The 19400-nt window shown below is 32.9% G+C and overlaps 1 long non-coding RNA gene across 6 annotated transcripts in view; it reads right to left on the bottom strand.

Moving 5' to 3' along the window:
• Positions 1 to 6468, bottom strand: part of LOC130830033 (uncharacterized) — a 206829-nt gene extending 200361 nt beyond the window's left edge. The window contains exons 1-2 of one of the 6 annotated variants that reach the window (XR_009047699.1): positions 5718 to 6463; positions 4796 to 4900 (exon numbers count right to left, since the gene is read on the bottom strand). This is a non-coding gene — a long non-coding RNA (uncharacterized LOC130830033). Of the gene's footprint in view, positions 1 to 4795; positions 4901 to 5603 lie in introns of all 6 variants that reach the window. The other 5 variants (XR_009047704.1, XR_009047700.1, XR_009047697.1 and 2 more) reach the window with 5 other exon arrangements.
• Positions 6469 to 19400: the final 12932 nt, after the last annotated feature.

The following is a 19400-nucleotide window of genomic DNA, read 5'->3' as shown; positions in this document are numbered from 1 at the left end:
AAAATGTTATCATTCTATAAATATTCTGCTCTGTTTCATGTTTCATCTGCCAAAATTACAAATCATTCTTTATTTCTATATCATTGTTGATTCATTTCCTGACAGTCGAACATGTTTTAGAAATAGCTAGGTTGCACTTGAACAGGGATTTTCTGTGCACTAACCTTTTGACTGTCAAGCTACCTGAACATATCTAAACTTGGCTGTTGACAAAAAAAAAAAATCTCTCTAGAGAATATTTATGAATGAACGCTAGGCATGGAGAGGAAAGAACATGTGCTTATTCCTACAGAATAAGCACTGGCAACATACATATAATTTTCAGAAACTGCTCCACCAGCAAAAAATTCATATCTAAACCATCATGCCTCATGCAGAATGTAATAGGAAAAATTTTAAAGAATGCTTTTAAAAAGTAACTTGCAGATGACATCTGAAATAAAACTATAATAAAGCTAATCCCACATATTTAATTTCAAGACAATTGCTTCTATCACTGTTTAAATATTTTGGACACACAATATATATTGATATAAACTATTTTGATCACAAAACACAGTTTATTAATTCACAAGGAGAAAATGCATGTTGTACAGTTTTCAGCAACTCAATCTCTCATGCACAACTGTCCGCATTCTTTAGGAAAGTGCCCAGGTTTAGGGAAGAATGAAAAACTAATTATCCTTGTTAAGGCTGAGCTGGCTTAGTTATTACGCTGATTTGGCCAACTGATTGAGCTGACCTACCCAAACTGTGATTTTGTTTTTTTAAATCACTATACAGAGAAGAACACTACCTTTGCCAAAGAAACCCCAATCACAGACCCTCCAGTAAACAACAAGAAAGAGTGTGTTCTGCAACCCCTTTCTGTAAAAATTTCTGAGATGAGTGTTTTGGGGGCTCTGATTAGAGGATTTCAACATGGGGAATGACTGCACGGGCCTGAAACATAGATCATACAGACTGGACCAAAACCATCCCTTTGCCACCACTTTCCAACAGTTCTTAAGTGAAAAGTAAATGAAGGCCACTCTCAGAGTCCACTGTGTATCTTTTCAGTTTGTTGTTTATGTATGAATAGCAAGTTGTAATTAGTTGCTATAAAAATACACCATGTCATTAATCTTCATCTTATTTTCTATTTTAGTTTTTTAAACTGAAGTCCACAGAAAGCCCATGTATTCCTCACATTTATATAAATATGCAAAAAATACACAATCATTCCTTTCAAAATCTCTGAAAATAGTAAAGTAGTTGATAATCACAGGAGAGAAAAAAATTTTTGAAATGTTTTCAGGCATCCCCAACACACACATGTTGACCGCTTAAGTTAATGGGAGAAATGGAAAGTAAGGCACGGCTTAGTCTCATGGTATTTTTAAGGAGAGCAATTATGTAATATTTCAATAACAGCACAGTAGATCAATTATAAAATTAGTAAATATTAATAATTTTTAAGCAAATGATGGCATTCTTCATTTTCCATAAACTAGTAAATCTTTAAAACTAATAATGATCGAATATTTAGAATCACTATACAAACATGTAAATGGCCACTAACATATGCGTAATATTCAGTGTTTCAAAATATCAAAATCATCAGATTTGATGTGATCATTTATACTGATTCATATATAGATTAGCTTTCTATAAGAAACACAAAATCTTCATTTATTCAAGCAGATTATGAAATAAGAATAAACTTAGAGCCCACTACACTTTCCAGCCTACTGCTCACAAGACAGATATCTCAGGATGTAAGCAGATACTCAGGTTACCAGACATATCTGGATACATAAACAAGAGAAAACTAAAAACGAAAACTAAAAACTAAAGAGTTTTTTAGAAAAAATTTTGAGCACCAAAAAAGAGGCCGTTTGCTGATCTTGACTTTGAGAGAAGAATATAGAGCTAAACGTAAATAACCATTGTTTAAATATATACTAGGTCAGGTTGCTTATACAATAAACCCTACCTTGTTTAAAAACTATATCAAATAGCAATATTTACTTTACGATAACTTAAAAATTAAAGCAATATGAAGTAAAAATTTCAAGTGCAAATCAACCATTCTTTTATATGAAAAAGTCAAAACCAGATTATTTTATTCGCTATTAATTGTGTTTAAATCAAAGCATAAGATTTAAAAAATTACTTGGTTATCTAATTTATAGTTATACATTAGCTGCATGGAAATATGACAGTTGTTCATCTCATAAAAGAATAATACACTGCAGTTATTTCTATGGAAAAAGTCTTACAAATGCATTTTTAAAATTGCAATTAATTTTTTAATATTCAAGCTTTATTGTATTAATTAAACGACAAAGTATTACAGCAGTTTACACGAAAAGTATCTCTTTACTTTTAGCACATACTTCCTCCAAAACAACAAAGGTTGGTATCTCATGTGCTTCACCATCTACGTTTGTTATTGCAAATCCAATGTCATCCCACATATACTAATCTTTTATGGCAGAGGTCACTGAATTTGTGTCAGAAATCAATAATTATATTCTATCTAATAGCAATACATTTATCTCATTGCTGGAATTTACCATTTAGAACCAAGCATTTCATTTAGATGATAAAATGTTCATCAAAAATGCCGTGTTGTAACATTTCTCACATTTTAAAAATTGAGGATAAAATACTGCAGTTTTAAAGTTTACTTTTCAACAAGAATTAAATTTTATACTTAATTATTTAATAGCTCTTTTACTTGGAGAGAAAGAAAGCATTTTATGTGACTGTTGCATAATTGAAACAAACCAAAACACTGTCACACTTAAGACGGTAAAGGCCCATAATCTACATTGACAACTACAAATGAATTTCACTTTCTCTGAGCAGTGAAGTAGTTTCCATATTGTAAAGTGGAATAGGTTTTAATATTTCCAAAAGATTGGGAAAACTGCTGAATAAAGCAAATTATCCAAACTATTCTTTGCAAATAAATTTAACAAAAATATTAAAATATTTTTCTTTTTAAAAGTAATTATACTCTGTATATTGTTTTAAAATGTCAACAGTGAAAAAATGTAATCAATGTTTTGCATTTATGCTCCTAAAAGAAAAATTAGCTAATAATTCTGCTGAAAAGCCTACACTTTTGAAATATGCAATTACAAGTCATAGCTATAGCAAAAGAAAGTAAATTTCTTAGCTTTTTCAGTAGAGTATACAACTTAAATATTTCTCAATACTTATTTGTTTCTACCTCAACTCAAAAGCATTTGTCAGTAATTTTGTACAATTAAATCTCTTCTGAACTCACAAACTAACATATCTGTGTACTTTAAAAGTTCATTATTTTATGGCATTTATTTTGCTATGGCCTCTAAATAAAAAAACCCCACAACAACAGCTAAAATCATCAGTTGAATCATTTCTCAGTATATTTTAGAGAAATATTCTGTCAATTTCAAATAAGCAAAATAATGAATTAAAAAATAAAAAATGAAACAAGGCAATATTGTATGTATGAGAGCTAAGATTAATATAAAAGAATTCAAAAATAATTTTTTAAGCAAGAAACCTGCTGAATAAACAAGCTATCTTATTTTTCCTGCACCTGTTTGATGATAGCAAGTGATAAAAGTGTTCCTGCTTTATTCAAATTTTGAAATATCTACCTTATATATTAACTTCTTTTTAAAGAATGTCAAAGATTATATTAAATGAGAATTAAACTGTGAACTCACATGGAAATATAGAATTTATCCAGGTAAATATCTATAGATAGCAGACATGTATTGCCCTTTCCCAATTTATAGCATCTCTGTATTTTAATGTTGACTGATCTGGTAACTTCAAACACCCCATGCCTCAGTGCAACTAACAGCAATGTAAATACAAGCAATATCAAAAATATTTTATACACACATAAATTATATATGTATACACACATAAATTGATCTGCAGGAAATCAGATGCATTTTCTAATGCTAAAATTTACTTAAAGTTAATTTGCACTTCTTTCTATGACCCCAATTAGCAATCTTTTACACTGTGTAATAAAAAAGGGAAGATAAACACGGTGATCAATATACAAAAAACATACCTAAGACAGCTCTAACTCGTGTTTCTTTAACGAATAAATCAGGTTCCCATCAATATTTTAAAAAGAAATATGATTATTTTAAAGTTAAAAATAAAGTTTCACTCTAGATTTCCATAGACTAACATATAAGGCAAAATAGCATTTAGTATAATAGGATTTCTTAAAAAGAAAACAGAGCAACCGAGATCCCCCTTTTCTGCTTTTAAATATGCTGCAGTATGTCTATCTTTAATGTCTAAAGATATTGCTGAAAATGGTTATATAAAATCTGAAGTTGTTAATATCTGATTACTAAGGTATTTCATTGCAACCTGTGATTTTAACTCTTAAAATACTGGAGCATAAAGCAATGTATCAGTTTACATGACAAAATTCAGTTATATTAAAATAAAAACTGACAGTTCCAAAAATTAGGTGAAAGTGCCTTTGTGTTTCCTTTCATTTAAAAAAAACATTGCTTTTATTGCAAAACAGCAATTAAATGCAATTATTTAAAGTTATTCAGTCATGTTTATACATCAAGCACTTCTGTTAAAACATTTGTTATAAATACTATCAGGGTGTTAATATATTTTTAAAATTATACAAAAAGTGCTAACATTTTTAAGAATCCCAAACACCATGGTATTTAAAATATACAAAAATCACATCTTAAAAATGTTAAGTTTAATTGTGTGCACAGCGAAACTTCTAGAAAACTTCATTACTTACTGTTCATTGAGTATTACTTACAGAGATTAACAGTTTTAAGAATTCATCTGTTTTTTATCCTGAAGTGTTTTGAATCACCCTTTTGCACTGTATACTTCTCAGAATGATAACCATCCCTACTCTGGTCTGCTGAGAAAAACAAAAAAATCGGTAAACCTTCTTCTTTAAGATTGTTCTTGTTATAACGTATTTTAGGTGGCCACAAGCAGAAACGCATAATTCTCAAAGCAACAATATGAGAAAAAAAATTTTAAATGTTTGTTTCCTATTTACTGTATAAAGTCATTTTGACATGCCTACACAACTGGTTATGGCAGCTTTCAGACATGATTTCTAATAAAAAAAAAAATTTTTTTTTTGCTCCAGGTTCTTTAGAGAAAGCTTGCTGCTGGGAAGTTGATTTTGGCCAAGTGCCAAAATCATGTGCAAAGGGGCCTCATTAGGGATTCATGGCAGCCTTCAGCACTAACAAAAAATGTGACCCAACAGGCTAAATCAGCGACTAAAATTAAAAAGTAGGAGACAAAGACAACTTACTTAATATTCCTTCCAAAGCAACATTAAACTTTTTTTGGTAATTAAACCCTTGTTAGTCTAATGCAGTGTTCCTCTGTCCTCAAATGATTGTACAATTACTCTTTAAAACTTGTCAATTTCCCTTCTAAATACACTTTCTTTCTGCGGCAGTTTACAAAGATTTTGCTATATAATAAAACCCTATATCCACTATAATCAGTTCAACAGCAGAAAACAAAATCGTAAAAATGCAGACTACAGTATTCCCTTAAGATTTAAACAAACAAACAAAAAACAAGCAAACAAATAGTACCTTTTAAACTTCTACAAAAGTGAACAGGCACACTCCAAACTCACGTCGCTTGTGAGGAATCATTCTCACTGCCCAACTTTTCCCCCCAAAAGTAGATTTGATACGCAGCCTTACCTAGATGTCTTCAGGCTTTTCTGCAGATCAAAAAGTTTCCTGCCTAAGCACACAGATATTCTTTCACAAACCATAAAGGCCCTTTTATGAATCCAGCACTGTAACAGGCTGCCTTCCACACCACGTTGAGAGCCCAGTGCGTCAGCTCTCAAGATAAAATACATTGCTAATACACAATTAGTGGGAGAGGTTGTCTATTGGAGAATTTATCTTAACGAAAGAAGGAAAAAGAAGCTTTTTTTTTCTTTCTTTCTTTTTTTTTCTTTTCTTTTTTTTTTTTTTTTTTTTTTTTGGAAAAAGCAAAGAGGGTGCGGTCAGATGTTAGGTTTTGCCTGAGAAAGGGCCCTACACTGCACTAGTACCTAAATACTAGCAGAAGCTGCCTGGGAAGAGAGCCAATGGAAGGACTTTGTTTGACCCAGCTGCCAATCTCCCCTGAAGCCGTGCGCCAGACTAAACACTCACACTATTTTAACTCAAATCAGGCTACAGCAGCTGTTTGCTTTCCGGCTCTGAGCTCTGCACCCACCATGGCCTGTTCAGTTCACCCAGCGAGCTCTGCTGGCTGCCTGGCTAAAATCTGTTCTGGGTTGGGATTCGTCACTGGAGAGCAAAATTTAACCCTATTCCTTGTGGTAAACATGAACTGTTTGTTGTTCAGCGTTTGGATCTGGTAATTTGGAATAATGTTATGATGTATTTAAAGAAGAGTGATATTTTATATCAGAGGAAAACTGAGATTTGAAGATTACTAAATTCATATATTTCTTTGAAATTCTGACCTAAATTCTTCTTATGTATTCAAATTATCACTAAAATAACCCTCGTGTGTAGCAATAACAAGACCCCTATCAAGCACTTCTAAGAACAAAGATGGTACCCATTCAACCGAATCCAAACTTCTTTGGCCCTACCAAGGTAGAAAGTTGGTATCACAGGACCAGAGACTCACATCATTCTGAGAGTTAGTACTTATTGCTTAATGCTATAGAAAGTACTTCCAGAAGCAACATCTAAGCACACAGTAGTTTGTTTTCCTTATGTGAAAAAAATATCAAGTGGTCCAATTTATCTTTCCTAAATTTCTAAGTTTTTTTAGCTGTTGGGCTGAGTGTGAAAATAAATCCTGAGTTGTAAAAGATTAAAATATGCCCATTGGTAGCCTAAGTGAAAAAATAAGAGAGAAGCACAATTTAAATAATAATCAAAATTATCTGCTGTAGCAGGGAGAAGAGATATGATAACTAAGAGCTATTGCACCCAAAATAAGAGCCAAACATTACATATGTGCAGAAAATAAGTCAAGAAGTCACTCAACATGTGGAAGAGAGAGAGAAGTTGAGAGGAGTGTGATAACATCGACTATAACCAAGTCATTCTTACTCCTGACCAAATTCCCAATTATGGACAACAATAATGAGAGAAGACAGCATCTTTTCATGTAGGGATTTTAGTTTCTGTTGTTGCTTGGTGGTAGAAGGATGTATCTTCATTTAGGGCAAATAGCCAGTAAGGCTTTTATTTTTTTAACATAACTAATTTGTTCACACTCTAGTCAGAAGATGACCAGAAAAAAGAAATGTTTCTGATATACTGTAAAAGTACGTCCAGCAATAGTTTAAAAAAGTTGTTTCTTTTGCTTTAACAGAGAGGTTACTTTGTTTCTATTTCTGCCCCCAAAATAATATGTTTGTTTTCTTATCTTAGAAATGAGAGATCGAAGTTATAAAAATTGTCATTTTATAATAAAATGTTATTTCTCAGAAAGTGGTGAAGATGGTTATAGAGAGGTTGAACTATTAGGTTTGATGGGTGTACATAAAGTGAAAGACCCAATACCTTGAAAAGGCATGTCAAGATAACAGGTGAGTTATTATCTTATTCTGAAAGTAATACACATATTAACCCAAAAGATTCCCATCGGATCTGGCTTCTTATACAGCAAAGTATAATTGGCTGCTCAGAATTCTCATGGAATTAAAAAAAATGCTGGGAAATGGTTTCTTTTGTGCCTCTTTCTTTCATTTCTTTCATTCAAGAAAATATTCAACATGTTTCTCTGAATAGTCCATTACAATCTACCAAGAAAATTATCACCCACAATTACACAGCTACATGTACTTCTGTAGCAGCTATAAAATGGCAGCCCTGTAGTAACATTTGTTCGTCTCAGTAATTACTTCTCTTACACTGCATCCTGCATTCCTGTCTTCTCCGTGGACACCCATGCACAAAGCAGTGAGTTCACATCACAAGTGTTGTGGGCTGAATTGTGTTCCGCACCTTCAAAATTCATATATTGAAGTCCTAATTCTCAGAATCTCAGAATGTGACAGTATTTTGGAGATGTTAACTTTTAAGAGATAATTTAGTTAAATGAGGTCATTAAGGTAGGCTTTAATGCAATACGATTAGTGTCCTTACAAGAAAATATTAGGACACAGATGCACACAGAGGCAAGGTCATGTAAAGCCATAGGGAGAAGTCCACCCGCAGCCAAGGAAAGTGATTCAGAAGAAACCAACCCTGAAGCCACCTTGATCTTGGACTTCTAGCTGCCAGAATTGTGAGAACTAAATTTCTGTTTTTTAAGCCATCCACACTGTGGTATTTTTTATGACAGCCTGAGAGAGCTAATATAATGTCTAAGTAAAAATGAGTGAAAAATTATCTTATTGTTGATTACAATTTGTTTCTATACTCAGGTGTTTGATTTTATCCAATAGAGCATGTAATTTATGAAGGAAGTGTACATTATTCACATTTTCCAGGAAGAAGAAAAACTACGTGTGCCAGAGTTTTATACAAAAGCCATACATGATGTTAAGAATGAAGAAAAATATAACACAGCCGCCACTCTTCCGTGATACTTCTCATTTTCATGATTTGAACAGGAATGCCACATTTAAGTCATTGTCTGGTACATAATAAAATGTGTGCACTATCAACATGCACAGACTTTGAAAAGAATTACAGCATATATAGGTGCTTAGTTTCTCCTTTAGGACAATAAAAAATGGAATGTACGTTTTTGATTTGCAAGATAGTTTTGGTCCATGGACAATGTACAGTTGAGGCCTGGTACTAGATAAAAATTTCTTATCAAGAATTGGAAACATAAAAGGATAGTCTTTTTAAGGGGAGAGTTCAAATAACTTTTACAAAGGGAACAGACTAAAGGAAGAAGAAAAAGAAATGTTGGTGCCTTGCAATAAAGTCTGGATAAAGGTAAAGGAAGTAAGACTGAAAATAATCAAAGATAAAATAAGTCAGAGGTTAATCTGAATATCCCCAAAGGAAGACATATTTGTCCAGATAGTTAAGAATGGACACTCCACTCACATAAAGTTGGAAACGGCAAGATAATGACGGGAAATAGATTAGAGTAGGAATACTTTTGCTGTTGTGCTGGCAGAATTCTAAGATGGCCCTAAGATTCTTACTCCCTAGTGTACACTTGTATACTACCTCAGAAGTTGGGCAGAACCCATGAATATGATGATTTAGTTGTTTTGTTGTTTACCTAATCAACCTCTATGTAAGAATCAATATCTCCATGTAAAGTTAGTAGAGGGATAAAGAAGAAGCCAATAGCCAAATAATACACCTGACCAAAGAAGTAAGGAAAACATGATTGAAGTTACCAATGCAATGAGATGTTGTTTTACCCACCAGCTGACATGTGGATGTGAGCATTCATTCATCTTTTGATTCACCTATCCTCTCAAAAATTCTATTTAATGCTGACTTTGTTGGGGGGGGAGGGGCACCGGGCTAAGTGTTATGTGGGACAAAAAACAGCCCCGATCTCATGTTTCTGTCTAGTAAGCAAATTGAAAGCCAAATAGTCAATTCTAAAGAAAATGGCACTGTGTTTGTTGAGCACTTTAGAATGCTTATGCATTAGGTAATGTCAAGTGGTTTAGTAAATGTGATAGAATGTTATGACAATATTGATAATTATCACATATTAAAGTACTTATAATAAACAAGTTATTGTATTGTAAAAAATGATGTATTTTTTGTCAGCCTACAGCTTCATGATGTCATTGTCTTAAAGTGCCTAAAGACATCATTATTTCTGTGAAAATATGATTGTTAGTTTCTCTTATCTTTTTTGGTAAGCAGTTCCATTATTGCTCATGCTAGTTGAGACCAAAAAGACCACGTATCTCTTGAAATCCTAACATTTAAAAAATAAAATCCAAGACATTATCATTGTGCACAAAAGCCCATTACTCCAAAGTACATCGTAAAATACAAGTGACTTTAGCTTTAAGCAAGATACACTAATAACACAGTACTTTGAACACCTGTTTCCTAATGAGAAACCCATAAAACATTGAGAACAACTTCAAATAAATGTTAAATGTAAATTGAATGTGATCAGGGAATGGAATGACTCAAGTTATTATAAGGAAAATAATCTTAAAATGACTAAGCAAATATTTCTGTGAAAATCATATGTAAAGATTTAAAATAAAACATGACATAGCATACAATTATCAAAATAGAAAAAAAATTAAATTCTTACCTGGGATAACAGATGATAATGCACATAGACATGTAGCATACATACAGACAAAAATTCTCACTGTTAAGTTTTTTTAATTTAACCATTTCCTGCTTCATTCCATTTTCTAGATCTATAAATCTGCTTTTTGAGGCAACTTCTGTAGGTATTTTCATATTTTGTCAAGTATATTTTATAATTTCAGAAGGATTAAGAACAATCTAAATACACACAAGAAATAGATAGCATGAATAGTAGTCCTATATCTATAAATAAATTGAATTAATAACTAATAACTGTTCTCTGAAGAAATCACCAGACACAAATGGTTTTACAAGTGATTTCTACCAAATATTAAAGGAAAAAATAATATCAATTCTTCACAATCCCTTGAAAAAAAATTAAAAATCAGAGGAATACTAACTCACTCAATGAGCCCAGCTTTACTCAAATGCTAAAACTAAATACAAGAAAAAAAAGTCACAAACGTGTGTCTCTCGTGAACACAGACACAGAGCAAAACCTCACTGAAATATTAGTAAGTCAAATTCAACAATGTATAAAAAGAATTACACACTACAACCAAGTGGTATTTATTCCATGTATGCAAGGTTGGTTCAACATCTGAAAAATCAATCAATATAATCCACCATATCAACAGACTAAAGGAGGTAAATTATGTGATTATATTAATTGACAAAGAAGAAATAGCATTTGACAAAATCCAACATGCAATCATAATAAAAATACTCAGCAAATTAGGAGTAGGGGGGAACTTCTCCAAAGCGATAGAGAATATCTACAAAAACCTACAGCTAATATAATCAATAAAAAGTAACTAGACACTTTCCCCAAGACCAGAAACAAGGCAAGGATGCTCCCACTAACCACTCCTATTCAACACCACATAGGAATTCCTAGCTCGTGCCCTAAGAAAAGAAATGGAAATAAAAGGATACATATTGGAAAAGAATAAAACTGTCTCTACTCATGGATGATAGGATTGTCTATATAGAGAAGTTCCAGACAATTCTTTTTATAAAAAAGCAACTATAGCAAGGTTTCAGGGTACAAGGTTAATATACAAAAGCCCATTGCTAGTTAGCAGATGAATAAGTTCTGGGGTTCTAATGTACAGCATTGTGATTATAGTAACAGTACTGTATTGTACACATAAAAATTGCCAAGAGAATAGATCTTAAATGTTCTCAGCACAAAAAAAGAAACAATAATTATGTGATGTGTGGAATGCTAACACTGCAGTATATAAGTGTATCAAATCAACACATTGTACACTTTAAATTTACACAATGTTATATGTCAATTATATCTCAATAAAGCTAAAAAATAAAAAATTTTAAAGCCAATTGCTTTCCTCTTTACCAGCAATAAAATGTTAGAATTTGAAATTTTAAAAATACCATCTATAATAGTATCAAAAAATTAAATACTTAGGCATAAATCTAACAAAATATGCACAATACATATATGTGGAAAACTACAAACTGCTGATGAAAAAAAAGGACAATCTAAATATGTCTATGTTTTTGCTCTGTTAGCCCAGGATGCAATGCTTCCAACACAAATGAGCACATTTATCACCCAGATCTTGGTTTCTAATACCATTCACTAATAAAAGGAACTAGAGCTCCTTGGAGAACTGCCTGATTCTAGGACTTAGAAGGAAATAGGCAAAATGGGCCTGAGGCACCTTACAGTGCCAAAAAAGTAAGTGCCAAAAATAAAAATCAATAATAAATAATGATGAAAATACATTAAAGGGATACAGGAGTCAATTAAAAGAGGTCTCAATGGCCAAAGTTGAAATAATTTAAACAACAAAGTAAATAAAGTAGTATTGGGTTACAACCCAAAGTGCAAATAATATATCCATGAATACATATTGATATAAATTAATGAATATATTTACCCTTTTATTTCCATCCTTAAGGAGGAATCTGCCCACTCCCTTAGTGTGGGCTGAGCATAGTGACTCCCCCCCAAAGAACACAATATTGAAAACAGACAGAAAAAATAAATTTATAGTGGAGAAAGCTGACAAACACTTGTGCAAGCCAGGTGATCAAGATTAACAACAACAGTGATAACATTTTAATAATATTCAATTTTGATATTATGTGATGAAAATGGCAATTTACCTTTGTGGTCTTCCTTCCCAAAATGTATTACTTTAGTCTAAGTGTAAGAAAAACAACAGACAAATTCCAACTGAGAGTTATTCTATGCAACAATTGATCAGTAAACCTCAAAATCGTCAAGGTCACTAGAAACAAGGAAAATCTGAGAAACTGCCACAACCTAGAATAGCCTAAAGAGACATGACTATTAATGTAATATGGTATCCTGGATGGGATCCTGGAACAACAACCAAAAAAAGGGAACATTAGGGGAAAACCTGAGGAAATCTGAATAAAGTAAGAACTTTAGCTGGTAATAATATACCAACTGTGTTTGACCAATTGTGACAAATATATGACACTACTATATTGAGAAACTAGGTGTGGCGTATACAGGAAATCTTTGTACCATCTCTGAAATAATTTTATAGCTATAAAATTGTTCTAAAATTAAATAGTTATTAAAATGTACACCAGAAGAAATATTGTATATAGAAAAAATGATTAAATACTTCATGGTATGTTAGCCAATATTTTCTTAGGTGTGGAAGCAATGTCCAGAAAGCAATTCTTGAGAAATATGTATTTAAGTAATGAATCTACTTCTTTGGTTTCCATGACATTGTTTTCCCAATATTTTTTTTTTCTTCCTATATATCTGATTTTGTTTTCACCTTAAATGTGTCACTCAAGATTCCCTCCTTAGCTACATTTTTCTTTTCTCAATCTACTCAGAAATGTACTTGATTTTCACAAGTAGGTTGATAACCTCCAAATCGTCAGCACAGACACCTCTATATAGTGCTCCAGATCCTATTTTCTAAAAGTCCATAGGCATCCCATATCCATTCCTAAAATTATATTTGTTCTTTTCCCTTTAACCTACTCCTACTCTGTCTAACAGCCAACCATTCTCACATGCCAGATGACTGATGTCAGGAGAGATCTCATAATATCTCAGCAATTCTTGAGCAAAACACTAGGACAAGTGGAAAAACATGGAATATAAAAATATAACTAAAGAAAAAAGTTCTCAACAACAGCAACAAAAAGAAACTTTAGTGGGCAGATTAAAAAAACATTTATTTTGTTCTAGGAAAGCAAAAAAAAACCCCAAAAAACTAATCTTTAGAAATAATTAAAAATAAAAAGATAATTCATGAATACTTAATGTTCCTGAAGTGTTAGAACAAATTTAAAAAAAATCAAAGATATCAAAGATAGAATTTTCTCAAGCCTAATGCTAAATTAAATAATTCACCATGTGCTTAGCAAAATTAATGGAGGAAGATACAGACCTAGATCACTCTAGCAAAGAAAAGTTTTAATTGTAATTTTAAAGTATAAATATTACCAAATCAAAAAGTAATGTGTGTGTGTGTGTGTGTGTGTGTGTGTGTGTGTGTGTGTGTGTATCCACATGGGAATAGAAATGATCTGTCCACATTATTTCTTTATGAAATGAAAAATTAATAATATCCATGTAACATTGGGGTATATTAGCTTTTGAATAAAAGGAATTAGGGCCAACCATAGGGATCAAAGGTGAACTATAATTGTCTTAATCCAACAGAATTAGATGAAAGCCAGACATAAACCAATCAATGTACTTATTCCTCCAACCACAGATATTGGTTCAGAGTGGTCTCGATCACATGACCATAATTGATATAGTCTCTTACGTAAAAGGAGTCACGTATATCTAAGAATCACCTTTTTATAACCATGACAGAATCAAGCTTTGGGATAAAAGTGACATCACAGAAGACAGAGAGAGACAACTAGTACCTTGATGATATTAAAACCCAGATTTCATCTTACCTTACCTATGAGTGTTTTCAATTATGTGAACCAATAAATTTCCTTATTGTTTAAGCCATTTAGAGTCTATTTTTACTTAACATAAGTGAAAAGTATTATAACTTATAGGCTAGCCAAATTTCATTTCATGTGTAAAGACAACACAAAGACATTCTAAATGATCAAAAACTAAGAGATTATATTATTCTTAAGAAAATTGCATAAGACCTTCTGGCTGACTGTTGAATAAAAATTCAGTTTCCATCAATGGATAAATTGATAAAGAAACATATACATAATACATAATGGACTATAAATTAGCCTTAAAAAGAAGGAAATCCTGCCATTTGTGACAATGTGTACAAATTTGGAGGACATTACTCTAAGTGAAATAAGCCAGACACAGAAAGACAAAATACTATGTTTTCTCACTTATATGTGGAATCTAAAAAAGTCAAACTTAGAAAAATAAAGTGTAGAATAGTGATTTCTATGGGCTGAGGGGTTGGGAGAAATATGGAGATGTTGGTCAAAGGTTACAAACTTTCAGTTATAACATGAATAAGCTCTAGCTATCTAATGTACTGCATGGTAACTATCCTAGTATTAGTGCATTGTATATCTGATATTTTCTACGAGAATAAATCTTAAATGTTCTACACACACACACACACACACACGTAACTATATAAAGTGATGGATGTGCTAATTAGCTTGACTGAGTGTGGTAATCATTACACAAGGTATACTTATATCAAAACACCATGTTTTATACCTTAATATATGTAGTTTTCAACTTGTTAGTAATACCTCAATAAAGTTGGAAAAAACAAAAACAAGTTTAAAAAAGAATTTAGAGAGGCCTTTCTTACTCAAGCTGGACTCAAAACTGTATTTGGACTCAGAAATCTTCCCTAAGATATTATACTTCTTTTTCTCCTCCATTCCCTGTACAAGAAATAGGTTTGTCATGCTGCGTTCCTCATAACACAATGTTGGATGACAACTTAAAACAATAGTGATATGTCCTACTCCAATACCTGCTAACAATAATTATTTACAAATTTGTGATATTGTGCCAGAGTTACAAAAAATTCTTTTACTTATTGTTTCTTTTTCCACAGAAAAAACATATGTAAAGTATCATGATGATCAGTTAGAACATCTAATAAAAAGTTTGCAGATGCAGACATTTCCTGAGAAAACCCCGATTTAACATCATTTAACATCAAGTTCCTATATGAATGTGGCTTTTATGTGCTTCAAAGTTAACCAACAGAAAATGATCTTAAATAAAGAGAAACAGTTAATAACTAAAATGTATTGAGCACTAATTCTACTAAGTTAGGTTCAAATAAATGGAAAGGCATGATTAAACCCAAACAATCTGATGCCATAGCTTAAGTTCCTGATCACTGTCTATACTATCTCTAAGGAAATATTTACTGAGTGTTCATTATATAATGGGCACTAACTCTGTCTTCTTTATGATGTAATCATCATTTAGCTCTCTACTAACATCTCTAGTAAATTATCCATATTATCCCACCTATGAACTAGGTTCATCGTCACATTTTCTCTCCTTGATCTGGGCACTTATGGTAATGCACTTCCTTATAGCTCTTTGCTTGCCTGTCTTCTATTTGGAGACAACATGGGTATCAACTGTATTAGGAAGACTTTCCAGACTGTTTCCTGACCAATGTCTAATTCAGCATTCTTTCAGTCTTACCATAGTACAATACATACTTCTAAATCTATTATAATTTGCCTTTATCCATTTCCCAAGACTTTAAGAACAGGGGACTATGCTTCCCTCTTTTCATTCTCAGTAACCCACACAGTCCTTGGCACTGAATAAGCACTCCTAAGTGTTATGAACTACTTAATGATAAAATTACTGAGTGGAATATTTAATGTTAAGTAAAAAGCAGAAATCTTGAATTACATAGAAAATATAGATGTTTACAGGTTAATTTAAAATTGCCAATTTAAGCTTATGGAATTGTTCCTGGTGAATTTGAGACTCTTTCTTTGTAGTGAAAGAATTTGGAGATGAAGTGATAGGTAAAAAGTGGATTTATTTAGAGAGTAACACACTCCACAAACAGAGCATGGGCCATCTCAGAAGGTGAGAGAGAGACTCAAAATATGGCGTGGTTAGATTTTATGGGTTGGTAATTTCATAGGCTAATAATGGGAGGATTATTCCAATTATTTGGGGGAAGGGGCAAGGATTTCCAGGAATTGGGCCACCGTCCACTTTTTGATCTTTTATGGTTGTCCTCAGAGCTGTCATGGCACTGGTGGGTGTGTCATTTAGCATGTTAATATATTACAATGAGCATATAATGAGGCTCAAGGTCCACTGGAAGTCGAATCTTCTGTCATCTTGGATCCAGTTGGTTCTAACCAGTCTTTGTCATGTACTATGGCTATATCATTCTTTGAAAGGTTGTGACTTGCCCCCTTCCTTCCTGTTTCATTGCCCCCTCAGAGATTTTACTCCCATATTTTAATGGGAAGCAGAGGGGCCACAATCTGTCTTCTGTAATTGCTTTGAGGCTGAGTTGGGGCATCAACATTGCCTGTCAGGGAATAAAACTCTCTTGGTGCCTGATCTAAGGACCCCAGAGGCAGGACAGCTCCTTCTTTTAAGGCAGTATGGGCTAGAATCCTTGCATAGCTATCATCTTGATGTGGAACTGTTGTAACTGCTTCCATAGCCTTCCTATGAATCCTCTTGATGATGATGCACTTTTTGTAACAGCCTCAGGGTACAAAAATATTTATAAATGACAAAAGTCTTAAAAGGCATGGTTAAGCATCTGATTACAGTGTAATTGATAAAGAAGCTTGGTTACTGTTGTGACATACAGTATTTTAAGATAATAACTAGAATTATGACTGATAACATTGTACAATGACATGTCAGAATTTTAGAAACTCCACATAATTTCTAGAATATCTATATTAGTATATTGCCATACAATATAACCTAAGAAGATTTATTACTTATTTGACAATACTTCCCATGTAATTTAATCTGACTTAGGAAGTTTTGTCAAAAAAATATCAAAAGGATTTAAAACACTCAGTCAGATAGGATCATAGGTCACTGTGAAACAATAGTTATTTACTTAGCCAAAGAGACAAAAAAAGATTTCAAAGACAAATAGAGAACAGATCAATTAAAAGGCATAGAATTTAAAACCTGTTACCAAAGGCAGTTTAACATTTTAAAAAAGCTTGTCCTTTTAAAGGAGAGAAAGGCCAAATTCAGGTTTTGCAACAGCTTACTTCTAAAATTCATTTACTCGATTAAGTTTATTTTAAACTTAGTCAATCCTGACCATGCACAAAACATTTTTTCTCAGGGTTCCTTTCCACAAACTTTCATCACTTTCTGTATCCATCACTTTATTTTTCCATTCAGAAACAGCTAACCCCCTTTTCCTGTAACATTATAAAATGCAATTCTGCTCCTCATACTTTCTTTACTGAAAACACATATCCTATTTTCTGTAAGCAACCATGAACTGTTCTTCATATTAGCACTCTGTATATTGGTAAATGTAAATCCAAATAATAATTTTTTTTAAATGTGCTTTCTTATAGAAAATATTTCAGTGTGGCACCAAACACAGTTGTTAATAGTTCTAAACCTTTTGTTTCTCTGTAAAAGGAAGCCAATGTTCAGGAATCAATATTTCGGTATCTTATTTTATTATGGAAATGACCTAGTTATTTAATAAGCTTTCATCATTTATTTAATTTGGCACAACTCTAGATTTTCAAGTTACCAGAATCTGGAGAGACTATTTTAGATAGACATTTTTAAAACATAATTATTTTTAAAAAGTTTACCCAAAGCTCTTCTCATTTGCATTTTTGTCCTTAAAAGGTTTTTTTCACATTGAGTTACTTTTCTTGTTGACAAAATTTTAACGGATAGAATGAGGTCTTATTTGACCTCTAGTAAACCTAGATACAACAGAAGTGTTACACTTAACATTGATGACTCTAAGACATGTCTATATTAATCAGACCAACAAGCTTCAGCCACCTTCAAAACCAGATACCCGTTTAATATTAAATATCTCCCAGATGACATGAACCTGAAATTCATTCTTGCCAGACTTATATTCCTGAGTATTTATATAAGGGCTTAATTTCCTTTAAGTCAATTAAATAGAATTCTTTTATGAATTAATTTTGGCAATACCATACATCTACAATACACACAGATATATACAAACACAGAAACACAGAGACCTCATAGCTCCCATTTCAAAATTTTAGCCCTAAGTCAAGTAGAACAACATAAAACTCATCAGTTATATGGGGTTGTATTCAAATTGGCTCCTGGCAGATGGAACAAATCAAGGTCACCTATCTAGATGGCTAAACCCTTTTTATTAATGTTTACAGAAAAGACACTTAGGATTTCTACTTATCCTTGACAAGTCAAGTTCTAAATTACTTTACCTTCTTTGCAATTTGCATTTTAAAAGGATGGTGGAGATAAGGGTTCCTGGAGAAGACCAGGTAGGATTGGAGTATTACAGGGAGATTGGCATGGCACCAAAGGCCTGTATTTAATGAATTTTGAAATTAGGGGTTGGAGGCCTCATTGAGCCTATAGTTTTATGGGGTATTGGCACCTGGAAGGGAAGTTATTAGTTTCCTTTTAGGTGATTTTTATAGAAGTGACAAACTTTGCCTTTCCTGGATTCCCTGATCCCAGACTTGCAGATCTATACATTTTTCAATTTCTGGGGGAGTATTTTGGGTTGGACTGTCCATGTCTTGTATAATACATAGCCCAGCCAAAAACATTCCTCCGCTTTGGTTTTCAGGGAGAGTAATAGTTGCCCCCAAGGCTGAGAGAAAATCCCTTCCCAGTAATGGGCTGGGGCATTCAGTCATGATGAGAAACTTGTGAGTTATAAGAGTCTTTCTCCAGGTGCAACTTAAAGGGGTGGTGAAATATTTTAGTTTTGGCTTTCCTTAAACCCCAACAATAGAGCAGGTTTTAAGGACAAAGGGGCCCAGCGTGAGCAGTCAGGACAGAGTGAGTGGCTCCCCTCTCCACTAGAAATTGGACAAGCTTACCTGCTACATCGAGGGTCACCTGCAGTTCCTCCCATGCGATGATGACTATCTTCTCTCCGGAGCCTTGGGAGGTTCCTGCTCTTGTCAATCAGCCACTGCCATGACTGATGTGGGAGA

Source organism: Hippopotamus amphibius, chromosome 10 (genome assembly GCF_030028045.1).
Source record: "Hippopotamus amphibius kiboko isolate mHipAmp2 chromosome 10, mHipAmp2.hap2, whole genome shotgun sequence".
In the NCBI taxonomy this organism is placed as follows: Eukaryota; Metazoa; Chordata; class Mammalia; order Artiodactyla; family Hippopotamidae; genus Hippopotamus; species Hippopotamus amphibius.
This window is presented reverse-complemented; position numbering and strand designations above follow the sequence as displayed.